Raw genomic sequence first — 10,245 nt, forward strand, 5'->3', positions numbered from 1 at the left:
AAGAGTCAGTTTAGCATGGCCAATCCGCTTGACCGCCGCATCTTTGGACTGTGGGAGGAAAACTGGAGCACCCAGCGGGAACCCCCATAGGCACAGAGAGAACTTGCACACTCTGTACGGACAGTGACCCAAGGCCAGAATTGAACCCGGGTCCCTGGCGCTGTGAGGCAGCAGTGCTAACCACTGTGCCACCATGCCACAGATATCCAAACTCATTTTTGTGATCATCCTCCCTCTTTCAGAGAGGTGGGCTGGCTATTTTCCTCTGTTGGGTGAAGATCTGTTTCTGTTATCACCCTGCCTCAGTTTTTTTGGAGCAAAATTCCTTTCCCAACCCCATCCCTTGCACTCAAACACTCCCAGATAGGCCACTCCAGTTAGATAAAGAGTAAACCACCTCTCTCTTCCCCAGCAATGTGCCTCAGTTACAATCCCGGAAGAATGACCCTGGCTGCAACAGTTTGACATTGTTCCACTTCCCACACCAACCATCCCAGAATCTTCCTGTGCATGATTTCCTATTAGAAAAAGCTTTGCACTGTCTGGCCTAGCGATCAAATCAACCAAACTCATTCTGTTTTGGCGCAGGAGGGTCAGTAACCAGAGGTTACAAACTTCAGGCAATTGTCAAAGGAACCAGAGACGACTTGTGGGAGCGTTTGCGGCAAGATTTCCTGCCGGTGGAAAACACAAATTGGTCGTCTCATGAGACTTTCTTCTCCCGTCACCAAACCCGCCTGAAAAGGATGGAAACAGAAAATCCCAGTCTCCGAGTCCTTTCAACCCATTAGGTTCAAGCCCAGGTCCCACACCTGAAAAATCCATGCCCAACCCATTATATCATCTAATTCTCAGGCATATTCTTGCTGAGGAGAACAGTTTATGGTTCAGTACGCATAGAGCATTGGTAAACAACTTCAGTCTGATTCAGTGTCATCCTTGGGGCACTGATGGAATGCTTGCTGATAGGTGATAAGCTCAAACCTGACCCGAGAACTGGAGCACATACCCCAAGCTAATATTTCAATGGAGCATTGAGGGAGTACTGCACGTTGTTGCGATGTTGGGTACAGTAATTGTAGATTGATGTAGGTAAAATTCCAGGGAGAAAGCATTGTGTGGTCTCTTTAAAAGGTGGTGCTTTTTCTGTGCTTAGAGAGTTAAAAAAAATGCAAGTCCACAGAGGGCCCAAACTGAAACATTTGCATTGAAAGGCCAAGCAGCAGTGTTACCAAGACTGAATTTAGCCAATCAGTTTGAATCTTAGCCAATCAATATGAATCAGGCACTTAGATCCAAGAGAGAGAGAGAGAGCGAGCGAGAGAGAGAGAGAGAGAGAATCGTTGGCTCTCACACCTTCATCTGTGACTTAGAGAAAGTACCATCTAGATAGCAAAGTTACCAAAGAAGAAAGAAGTTCCAGACAGATGAATCAATAGAAAAGGCTCAGAATATTCCAGAGGACGCAAAACCTGGTGGTAATTGAGAGAGTGACAAAACTCTACTTCTTGTTAATGAGGGAGAATTGTATTTATTGGAACAGCTCCTTCATCAGGTGAGTCAACAATCTTTGCATAGCATCACTTGTATGGACTGGGGTAGGTACAGTAAGAAATCTCATCTTATGAAGGAGCAGTGCTCTGAAAGCTCGTGGTTCCAAATAAACCTGTTGGACTTTAACCTGGTGTTATGAGACTTCTTACTGTGTCCACCCTAGTCCAATGCCAGCATCACCACATCATGTTTATTTAGTGTCACACATAGGCTTATATTAACACTGCAATGAAGTCACTGAAAATCCCCCAGTTGCCACACCCCGGCGCCTGTTCAGGTACACTGAGGGAGAATTTATCATGGCCAATGCACCTACCAGCACGTCTTTCAGACTGTGGCAGGAAACCGGAGCACCCGGAGGAAACCCACGCACACATGGGGAGAACGTGCAGATTCCATGCACACAGTGGCCCAAGCCGGGAATTGAACCCGGGTCCCTGGCACTGTGAGATAGCAGTACTAAGCACTGTGCCACCGTGCCGCCCGCATGCTGAGTGTCACCTGGAGTTCAGTTGGTAGCAGCTTCGCCTCCGAGTCAAGACATTGAGGGTTAATGTCCCACTCCAGGAATTATGCATAAGAATCTGGGCTGACGCCATAGTGCTGCAGAAATGGAGGACTGAAGGAGTGCTGCACTGTCAAAGCTGCTGCCTTTCCCATGAGCTGTTAAACTAAGGCCCTGCCTGGTGCTGGTAAAAGATCAATAACACTCTTCCAAAGAAGAACAGGAGAGTTATTCCAGTTAAGTAGTCAGTGTTCAGCTCTTAATCCACATCCCAAAAACAAATCACCTGGTCATTATCACATTTTTGTACAAATTACCCACATTTCACAACAGTGGCAATGCTCTTCACTGGCTGTAAAGCAATTTTGGGACATCCAGAGGCTATGAAGGGCGCTATGTAAATGCAGCACTTCCTTCCATAGAACATAGAACAGTACAGCACAGTATAGGCCCTTATGTCCAAACCCAAGATCAACCTATCCCACTCCCTATCATTCTGGTGTGCTCCACGTGCCAGTCTAATAATCGCTTGAAAGTTCCTAAAGTGTCCAACTCCACTATCGCAGCAGGCAGTGCATTCCACGCCCCAACCACTCAGAATCTACCTTGGACATCCCTCGTATATCCCCCACCGTGAACCTTATAGTTATGCCCCCTAGAAACAGCTACATCCACCCAAGAAAATAGTCTCTGAACGTCCTCTTTATCTATCCCCCTCATCATCTTATAAACCTCTATTAAGTTGCCTCTCATCCTCCACCGCTCTAAAGAGAGAAGCCCCAGCTCCCTCAACCTTTCCTCATAAGACCTCCCTCCAAACTAGGCAGCATCCTGGTAAATTTCCTCTGCACTTTCTCCAATGCTTCCACATCCTTCTTATAGTGAGGTGACCAGAACTGCACACAATATTTCAAATGTGGCCTCACCAAGGTCCTGTATAATTGCAGCATAACCCCAACGGCTCTTAAACTCAAACCCCCTGTTAATAAACACTAACACACTATAAACCTTCTTCACGGCTCTATCCACTTGAGTGGCAACCTTCAGAGATCTGTGGATCTGAACCCTAATTCTGTCCACATTACTCAGAACCCTGCCGTTGACCCTGTAATCCACATTCAAGTTTCTCCTACCAAAATGAATCACCTCACACTTATCAGGGTTAAACTCCACCTGCCACTTTTCTGCCTAGCTCTGCATCCTATCAATGTCTCTTTGCAGCCTACAAGAGCCCTCCACCTCATCCACTACTCCACCAATCTTGGTGTCATCAGCAAATTTACTGACCCACCCCTCAGCCCCCTCTTCCAATTCATTGATAAAAATCACAAGTTTCCCTGTGGGCAAACTGGCCGCTGCGTTTATGAGGCAAGAAGACCGACCACATTCCAAAAATTACTGGGAAGAGACAGCCTGAGAATACGAGAGGTGCAAAAATAGAAAGTGTCAGAAAATCTCAGCAGGTCTGACAGCATCTGTGGAGGGAGAATAGAGCCAATGCTACAAGTCAGGATGATCCCTTTGTCAGAGATCATGAAAGGTGCACCTTATATGACTGTTCTTCAAGTATTGTCTGATTTATGGAGCAGTTCAGACTAATTTTGTTCAGTGATTATCAATGGCATTTTTTGCATGTTGTACAGTTGTGATAGTTTGGCTGCTTTGAAGAGAGGATCTCCGAGGATCATGTGATTCGGCCAGACTCTATGGAGAGGGGGGGTGGAAAGCTGAGCCAATTGGGAGCAAGAGCGCGCATGTCCTGGGTTAGGGAGGCTCCTTAGTTGGAGTCAGGGAGGAGAAGAGAGTAGATATGGAATCATAGAATCCCTACAGTGCAGGAGAAGGCCAGTTGGCCCATCGAATCTGTACCAACCATAATCCTACCCAGGCCCAATTCATGTAACTCCATACATTTACCCTGCTAATCCTCCTGACACTTAGGGTCAACTTATCATGGTCAATCCACCTAACCTGCACATCTTTGGACTGTGGGAGGAAACCGGAGCACCTGGAGGAAACCCACGCAGACACGGGAAGAACATGCAGACTCCACACAGACAGTGACCCAAGGCTGGAATTAAACCCAGGTCCCTGGTGCTGCGAGGCAGCAATGCTAACCACAGTGCCACCGTACTGAGTGATCACTCCAAACAGTCACCCGAGGTTGGAATCGAACCCGGGTTCCTGGCGCTGTGAGGCTAACCACAGTGCCACCGTGCCTACATGTATTGCAGTTCTGCCAGACACTAATTGTTGGTAATAGATCCTTTTTATAACTTGAAGCCACAATGAGTAGCCGCCAAAGTTATTGCAACAGTCAAATTCACGTGCCGTTCCCTCTGCCCACAGCATGTTCAGTGAGTTACGTAGGATAAACTGCAAAGGAGAAAAGGTAATTCAATCCATCAAGAACCATCACTTTTATCCCTATCTCCCCAAAGTCGACGCCCATTCTCAGTGCCACTAATTTTCACTTATTCCTCCAATTTCCCAAATTACAGAAAACTGAAGCATGAAAAGCTACAGTACTATTTTTAACTTTTATTGAATGTCATGCAACACAAGTGATTGACACAGAGAAAGCGGTAGCTCATTCACAGCCTCTGTGACAGGGTCTGTTAAAGGATTCGCAATTCCTTCCACCCGCACCCATTGCCCACTCCCCCACACTCCCCGGGCACCGTCTGTAAATATAACACACTCCCCGGGCACCCTCTGTAAATATAACACACTCCCCGGGCACCCTCTGTAAATATAACACACTCCCCGGGCACCCTCTGTAAATATAACACACTCCCCGGGCACCCTCTGTAAATACTGACACACTCCCAGGGCACCCTCTGTAAATATAACACACTCCCCGGGCACCCTCTGTAAATATAACACACTCCCCGGGCACCCTCTGTAAATATAACACACTCCCCGGGCACCCTCTGTAAATATAACACACTCCCAGGGCACCGTCTGTAAATATAACACACTCCCCAGGCACCCTCTGTAAATATAACACACTCCCAGGGCACCGTCTGTAAATATAACACACTCCCCGGGCACCCTCTGTAAATATAACACACTCCCCGGGCACCCTCTGTAAATATAACACACTCCCCGGGCACCCTCTGTAAATATAACACACTCCCAGGGCACCGTCTGTAAATATAACACACTCCCCGGGCACCCTCTGTAAATATAACACACTCCCCGGGCACCCTCTGTAAATATAACACACTCCCAGGGCACCGTCTGTAAATATAACACACTCCCCGGGCACCCTCTGTAAATACTGACACACTCCCCGGGCACCCTCTGTAAATATAACACACTCCCAGGGCACCCTCTGTAAATATAACACACTCCCAGGGCACCGTCTGTAAATATAACACACTCCCCGGGCACCCTCTGTAAATATAACACACTCCCCAGGCACCCTCTGTAAATATAACACACTCCCCGGGCACCCTCTGTAAATATAACACACTCCCAGGGCACCGTCTGTAAATATAACACACTCCCCGGGCACCCTCTGTAAATATAACACACTCCCCGGGCACCCTCTGTAAATATAACACACTCCCAGGGCACCGTCTGTAAATATAACACACTCCCCGGGCACCCTCTGTAAATACTGACACACTCCCCGGGGACCCTCTGTAAATATAACACAGTCCCCAGGCACCCTCTGTAAATATAACACACTCCCCGGGCAACCTCTGTAAATACTGACACACTCCCAGGGCACCCTCTGTAAATATAACACAGTCCCCAGGCACCCTCTGTAAATATAACACACTCCCCGGGCAACCTCTGTAAATACTGACACACTCCCAGGGCACCCTCTGTAAATATAACACACTCCCCGGGCACCCTCTGTAAATATAACACACTCCCAGGGCACCCTCTGTAAATATAACACACTCCCCGGGCACCCTCTGTAAATATAACACACTCCCCGGGGACCCTCTGTAAATATAACACACTCCCCGGGCACCCTCTGTAAATACTGACACACTCCCCAGGCACCCTCTGTAAATATAACACACTCCCCGGGCACCCTCTGTAAATATAACACACTCCCCGGGCACCCTCTGTAAATATAACACACTCCCCGGGCACCCTCTGTAAATATAACACACTCCCCGGGCACCCTCTGTAAATATAACACACTCCCCGGGCACCCTCTGTAAATATAACACACTCCCCGGGCACCCTCTGTAAATATAACACACTCCCCGGGCACCCTTTGTAAATATAACACACTCCCCAGGGCACCCTCTGTAAATATAACACACTCCCCGGGCACCCTTTGTAAATATAACACACTCCCCAGGGCACCCTCTGTAAATATAACACACTCCCCGGGCACCCTTTGTAAATATAATACACTCCCAGGGCACCGTCTGTAAATATAACACACTCCCCGGGCACCCTTTGTAAATATAACACACTCCCCGGGCACCCTCTGTAAATATAACACACTCCCCGGGCACCCTCTGTAAATATAACACACTCCCCGGGCACCCTCTGTAAATACTGACACACTCCCCAGGCACCCTCTGTAAATATAACACACTCCCCGGGCACCCTCTGTAAATATAACACACTCCCCGGGCACCCTCTGTAAATATAACACACTCCCCGGGCACCCTCTGTAAATACTGACACACTCCCCGGGCACCCTCTGTAAATATAACACTCTCCCCGGGAACCCCCTGTAAATACTGACACACTCCCCGGGTACCCTCTGTAAATACTGACACACTCCCCGGGAACCCCCTGTAAATACTGACACACTCCCCGGGCACCCTCTGTAAATATAACACACTCCCCAGGCACCCTCTGTAAATACTGACACACTCCCCGGGCACCCTCTGTAAATACTGATTCACTCCCCAGGACCCCTACAAATACTGACACACTCCCCGGGGATCTCCTATAAATACTGACACACTCCCCGGGGACCCTCTATAAATACTGACACACTCCCCGGGTATCCCCTGTAAATAGTGACACACTCCCCGGGGACCCCTGTAAATACTGACACACTCCCCGTGGACCCCCTGTAAATACTGACAGACTCCCCAGGGACCCCTGTAAATACTGACACACTCCCCAGGCATCCTCTGTAAATACTGATACACTTACCGGGGACCCCCTGTAAATACTGACACAGTCCCTGGGGATCCCACGCAAATACTGATACACTTCCTGGAGACTCTCTGTAAATACTCACAAACACTCCCTGGGGACCTCCTGTAAATACTGACACACTCCCCGGAGACCCTCTACAAATACTGACACATTCCCCAGGGACCCCCTGTAAATACTAACACATTCCCAGGAGCCCTCTGTAAATACTGACACACTCCCCAGGGAAAACTCTGTAGACACTGACACACTTCATGCGGTTACACAACCAGCTACTCACAAGTTTTTCCCTTTTTAAACTCTCCGCATCTGCATCTGTGCAAAAATATTTACGACACCGTGCATTCAAATAAACACTGCAATAATTTGGACGTGACAACACTTTGACTAAATCCTGTAAATTGTGACACTGTGGGTGGGATTTTATGATCGAGGCCAGAAATTCCCAGCTGAGGTCAACGGGCATTTCCATCACCCGCCCCTCACCCGCTCCAATTCCGTGGTAGGCGATGCGGCAAAATTCCGGTCAATGTGGACTGTCATGCAAACATTAACACAATCTTATGTGCCTCCTGTCAATATTAACACTCTCCCGGGAATATCCCATCAATATTAACACATTCCCGGGAATGTCCTGTCAATATTAACACACTCCCGGGAATATCCTGTCAATATTAACACTCTCCCGGGAATATCCTGTCAATATTAACACATTCCCGGGAATGTGCTGTCAATATTAACACATTCCTGGGAATGTCCTGTCATATGAACACACTTCCAGGAATGTCCTGTCAATATTAACACATTCCCAGGAATGTCCTGTCAATTTTAACACATTCCCGGGAATGTCCTGTCAATATGAACACACTTCCAGGAATGCTCTGTCAACATTAACACACTCCCGGGAATGCCCTGTCAATATTAACACTATCCCAGGAATGTCCTGTCAATATTAATACATTCCTGGGAATGTCCTGTCATATGAACACACTTCCAGGAATGTCCTGTCAATATTAACGCATTCCTAGGAATGTCCTGTCATATGAACACACTTCCAGGAATGTCCTGTCAATATTAACACATTCCCAGGAATGTCCTGTCAATTTGAACACTCCTGGGAATGTCCTGTCAATATTAACACGCTCCCAGGAATGTCCTGTCAATATTAACACATTCCCGGGAATGTCCTGTCAATATGAACACACTTCCAGGAATGTCCTGTCAATACTAACACACTCACGGGAATGTCTTGTCAATATTAACACATTCCCAGGAATGTCCTGACAATATTAACACAATCCCAGGAATGTCCTGTCAATATTAATACTCTCCCGGGAATGTCCTCTCAATATTAACACACTCCCAGGAATACCCTGTCAATATGAACACACTCATGGAATGTCCTGTCAATATTAACACTCTCCCGGGAATGTCCTGTCAATATTAACACACTCAGAGAAATATCTTGTCAATATTAACACACTCCCAGGAATGTCCTGTCAATATTAACACACTCCCAGGAATATCTTGTCAATATTAACACACTCAGGGAAATGTCCTGTCAATATTAACATATTCCCAGGAATGTCCTGTCAATATGAACACATCTGTGGACTGACACCCTGCAGATATTAACACACTCCTGGTAGCCCTGCAAATATTGATGCACTCTTATGGGCCCCAGTTCAACATTCAATAGAAGGCTTCATCGGCTGAATGGAAGCAGTTTACAGCAGAGGGTTTTATTTGTTGCAACAACATGGGTAATGTTCCAGTAAGTCACAAGATAGCAAAAATATATTAACTCAGACAATGAATAAACAGAATTGTGAGATGTGTGGAACTCCCAGCATCCTGCTACGGGAATCTGAGAGATACGGGGGAATGTTCTTTCTAAGAGGGTTGTGCAGATTTGGAACTCTTTGCCTCGGCAGGTGGTGGAGACAGGGGCACTCAAACATTTAAGGCAGGGTTAGATAACTTCTTACTGGACAAGGGAATCAAAAGTTATCGAAGGGTAGCTGGGGAATAGGGAACTCAACACAAACTGATCAGTCGTGATCTTATAGAATGGTGCAGCAGGCTCGAGGGGCTGAATGGCCTACTTCTGTTCCTATTTTGTAAGTTCTTACAGTCAGTTTTGAAAACTTGTGATACATTCATTAACAAATTCTCAAAGGGAAAAATAAATCGCAGGGCTTTGAGGGAGAAAGCAACAAAGTGGAACTAATTGGACAACTCTTTCCAAGTGCCAGCACAGGCATTGATGGGCTGAATGGTCTCTTTCAGTGCTGCAGCATTCTATAGATAATGATGAGACTAGATAGCAGAAAGACTAGCTCAGTTCACTAGATGGAGTGTAATGCAGGCTGGTGGCAACGTGTCTTGAACGAAATGGTAGTTGGTGGGCAGCACGGTGGCACAGTGGTTAGCACTGCTGCCTCACTGCGCCAGAGACTTGGGTTCGATTCCTGGTTTGGGTCACTGTCTGTGCGGAGTTTGCACATTCTCCCCGTCTCTGCATGGGTTTCCTCTGGGTGCTCTGGTTTCCTCCCACAGTCCAAAAGACGTCTTGGTTAGGTGCCTTGGCCACGCTAAATTCTCCCTCAGTGCACCCGAACAGATGCCGGAGTGTGGCGTCTCGGGGATTTTCACAGTAGCTTCATTGCAGTGTGAATGTAAGCCTACTTATGACACTAATAAATAAACTTTAAACATTAGTTCTGTGAGGCTGGCCTCCCTCGCCTAAGCCCCATGCTTGATGATAAAGTTTACTTATTAGTGCCACAAACAGGCTTACATTAACACTGCAACTAAGTTACTATGAAAATCCCTTAGTTGCCACACTCCGGTGCCTGTTCGGGTACACTGAGGGAGAATGTAGCATGGTCAATGAACCTAACCAGCACGTCTTTCAGACTGTGGGAAGAAACTGGAGCATGCGGAGGAAACCCACACAGGCACGGGAAGAATGTGCAGTCTCCACGCAGACAGTGACCCAAGCCGGGAATTGAACCCAGGTCCCTGGCGCTGTGAGGCAG

At 47.3% G+C, this 10,245-nt stretch overlaps 1 protein-coding gene across 5 annotated transcripts in view; it reads right to left on the reverse strand.

Moving 5' to 3' along the window:
• Positions 1 to 10,245, reverse strand: part of LOC145358793 (CUGBP Elav-like family member 4) — a 484,168-nt gene that overhangs the window by 224,370 nt on the left and 249,553 nt on the right. The gene's annotated exons all lie outside the window — the stretch shown is intronic.

Source organism: Carcharhinus amblyrhynchos, chromosome 26 (assembly GCF_965287045.1).
Source record: "Carcharhinus amblyrhynchos chromosome 26, sCarAmb.v2.hapA, whole genome shotgun sequence".
In the NCBI taxonomy this organism is placed as follows: Eukaryota; Metazoa; Chordata; class Chondrichthyes; order Carcharhiniformes; family Carcharhinidae; genus Carcharhinus; species Carcharhinus amblyrhynchos.